Raw genomic sequence first — 4,412 nt, forward strand, 5'->3', positions numbered from 1 at the left:
CCTCACGTGCAACTTGTGACCTTTCACGTTCCTTTTCTCCTAATTTCCATTATTTTCATAAATAAATGTGCCAAAAATGCCATTTTTCCTTTTCAAAGCCTTAGCCATTGCCTTTGCTAATTTCCTTATCCATAAACAACCAAATGAACACCCCCTATGATGTCTTGTCCAACATTCATCTTGGAATAAGTGTCCCATCAATCATGGTTATTATTTTTTCATTTATTTACTTTTGTTACATGGAATTTCCCCTAGTGCTGTTACAAAACCCTCTCCCTTGTGGAACTCCATCCTCGGTGTTAGACCACACCAAGACCTCAACAAAACCACTAAAAAGCAAACATAATGCCCATGGAGCTTTATAACATAGCTCAATGCAGTATTTTACAATGATCACCAGGCTACTGAAAGCAAACCATCATGACAACATAACAACACTACAAAGTAATAACACGACACCCATACCACTTATTGGAGATTTATAACTTATCTCATGGCGGTATTTACATCCATATACATATGTACATATAGAAGCATCACCAAAACATATACCAAGACATATACCCAAAACACCATACCAAAACTGCTTTCCCTCAACCAACAAACAAGGAAGGATACATAGCGTGCATCTGATCTGCCATCTCCCTTGTAGCTTCATTGGGCCCAAAGTGATTCCACTACATTTTAACTTGCTTGGTTGCTCATTTCCAGAGCATAAGCACCTTTTTCTGCAATATACACTGAGGCTCCAGCTGGAATTCTCCATCTTGTTCCACCTGCAATACATACCAATCAATCACATGATCAACATCCTTAACATACTTCTTAAGCAAAAGATACATGGAAAAAATCATGGACTTTCATTGTCAGAGGCAGTGCAATTCGATAGGTTACTAGCCCAATTATCTCAATGATACCGAAGGGTCCACAAAATTGTGGTGCCATCTTGGCACATGATCCAATACATAAGGAGCTCGTCTTCGGTTTGATGCGCAAGTACACCTGTTCCCTAACCTAGAACTCCTTGAACAACCTGTTCCTATCTGCATAGGTTTTCTGCCTATCCTGTGCTTCCTTTAGATTTTTCTTTATAACCTTCATTTTCTGTTCCATATCTGCCAACATCTTTCTTCCAATCAACACCCTGTTAACCAGATCACTCCAATTGATGGGAGTGTTACAACTCCACCTATACAATGCCTCAAAAGGGCTCATACTCAATGACTCATAATAACCATTGTTTTATGAGAACTCTAGCAAGTGGAGATACTCTTCCCACTTCTGCTGCTGATGCATCACACACATCCTCAACATGTCCTCCAATATCCTATTGACCCTCTCTGTCTATCCATCTGTTTGCAGATGATAAGATGTACTGGAGGCCAACTCTGTGCCAAAACTTGTAAATAGCTCCTTCCATAACTTGGAGGTGAAATTCACATCCTTGTCTGACACAATCTTCTTTGGAACACGATGCAACCTGAGCACATCTCCAATGAATACCTGTGCTACATCACTAGCTAAGAATGTAGACTTCACTGGAATGAAATGTGTAACCTTTGTCAACCTATCCATGGTAACCATGATGGAATCATGTTGTCTCATTGTCTTGGAGAACCCTGTAATGGTTATCATGTTGTCTCACTGTCTTTGAGAACCCTGAAATGAAGTCCATGGAAATGACCTCCCATTTCCACTTTGGAATCACAATCGGCTATAGCAGTCCACCCAGATGTTTACACTCTGCCTTCAGTCACTAATAATCAAAGCATCTAGCCACAAAATCTGCTACATCCCTCTTCAGATTTAGCCAATAATAATATCTCTTCACTGTTGTTAGTGTCTTCTGGTAGCCTGGGTGACCTGAATAAGGTTTCACATGAAAATCTCTAAAGATCACCTTCTTGAGATCTTTGCTATCCGACACATATAGCATGTCTCTGAATCTGACCAATCCACCCACTCTAAGACAATAATTGATACCCTATGCACCTACACCTGTACCTATACCACTACCTATACCTGTACCTACACCTATACCTATACCTGTACTACCACCTGTACCTGTACCAGTACCTTGCTGCAACCTGTGCACAATCTCCATATACCTGACATCTTGCTGACCTACTTGCAAGATCCTATCCTGTAGATATGTCCCGATTAGTTCATAATTGCCAAGTGATTTACCTGTACCCACCTGCTGAGAGCATTTTCCATCCTCTTCTCTTTACCTTTGATGTACCTGATCTTGAAATCAAACTCACTGATCGTGGCCAACCATCTAGCCTGCCCGGCGTTCATATTCGGCTGATAAAACAAATACCTCAACCCAATATGATCACTCATCAATACAAACCTCCCGCCAAGAAGATATTGTCTCCACATTTTCAATGTATGTATAATCGCTACCAACACAAGATCATGCTTGGGATAGTTATATTTGTGCTCATTCAGTTTCTGTGACTCATAGCATACCACCTATCCATTTGACATAAGGACTCCACCAAGCCCTATCTTGCACACATATGTGCATACTACAAACTCTTTGTCTTGATATGTAATCTATAGCACTGGTGCATGTGTCAACAACTGCTTAAGCTGCTCAAAGCTAGTCTCGAACTCCTCTATCCATTCAAAATTTTATCTTTTCTCTACAATGATGTGATATGATAAGAAATCTATGAGAAGTTCTTGATGGACCTCCAATAATAGCCTGCCAGACCCATGAAAGATCTCACCTCATCCACACTCTTAGGAGTTACCCATTCCATGATGGCTCTTATCTTCTCTAGATCTACTGCAATTCCCTCCTTTGGATACCACATGTCCCAAGTAATGTGCCTCAGTCTAAAAGAAACTGCACTTGTTGAGATTAACATACAACTAATTCTCTTTCAACAACCTCAACACTGCTGTTAAATGCTCGGCATGCTCTTCCTCGTTTTTAGAATATACCAGTATATCATGACTGAACACAATAACAAAATTATCCAAATATGGATGCAACACACTATTCATCAAGCACATAAATGTAGCTGGAGCATTAGCTAAGCCAAATGGAACAACAAAAAACTCATAATTCCCATACCTGGTCTAGAAAGTTGTCTTGTAAATGTACTCCTCTTTGATGCGTACTTGATGGTATTCGGATCTCAGATCAATCTTCGAGAACACTGCTGCTCCCTTCAGCTGATCGAATAAGTCATTAATCCTCAATGAAGGGTACCTATTCTTGATAGTCACTTTGTTCATTTTTATGTTCAATGCATAATCTGAGGGTTCCATCCTTCTTCTTCACAACCAAGACTGGTGCGCCCCAAGGTGATACACTTGGCCTAATGTATCCCTTGTCCAACATTTTGTTGAACTGCAACTTCAACTCAACCAACTTAGGTGTGCTCATCCTGTAAGGTGATTTTGATGTTGGAGATACCTCTGGAACTAACTCAATCGAAAAATATACTTCCCTTTGAGGTGGCAACTCTGTAATTTCCTCAAGAAATACATCTTAAAACTACTGCAAAACTGGGTCTGCATCCTCAACCTCCTTACCCTTGTCACTAGAAATGTGTGTTGCCAATAACATACACCCTTTCCTGTGGCTACACTTTTCTTGCATAGCTGTCACCATTTTAACTGATGTGGATTTCTTCTTACCCTGCAAGACTCTTTGTTCTCCATTGTCATCAACACCCTCAATAACTTTGTCATAAAATTCTACCTTGTTTCTATGAAAATACAACCAATCCATGCCCAACAACATACTGCATGATACAAACAATAATACATTTAGATATGTTGTGGTAGGTACACTATTCAAATCAAATGCACAAGCTCTTACCCAATAATGAAGTCGCTTCTTTTTACTTGTAGCCAATTGCACTAACCAAGACTCTGCATGAAATTCCTTACTCAAACCACACTTGTCCACCAAGTCAGGACTAACATAGCTATAATTAGATCCAGGTTCAATCAAAATAGAAATAAATTGATCATAAATATTACCATCCATCTCAATGATAGATGCCTGGTGTTCTGCTTGTCTGTTGTCCACTGCTGCATAGATATGAGGAATGCTCTGCCCAACATCCCCAACAGTTTGTGCCTCCTGTGCATTGTATATATGAGGCCTACCACCTTGATTCTGTGGAAAATCTCTCTTAAGGTGTTCCTTGCTACATGTCCAACATTCCAACTGACCAATACCAACACCTCTATGTTGCTGCTGCGACTCATGTCCCTGTCTAGCTGCATTAAACTTATTTTTCTATGCCATATTCTCTTTTTCATCTACATGCAATGAACCTTGTCCTCTTAGGCTGCAATTTACCTTTACCTTTGTCTTTTCCCTTCCATCCTTCCTGAGATTCATTCTTATGCTTTGATTATTCATATCAATGCTTCAATTTCCC

The sequence above is a fragment of the Pinus tabuliformis genome, chromosome 4_2 (assembly GCF_031772625.1).
Source record: "Pinus tabuliformis cultivar Carrire ecotype Pingquan chromosome 4_2, CPIR1, whole genome shotgun sequence".
Classification (NCBI taxonomy): domain Eukaryota; kingdom Viridiplantae; phylum Streptophyta; class Pinopsida; order Pinales; family Pinaceae; genus Pinus; species Pinus tabuliformis.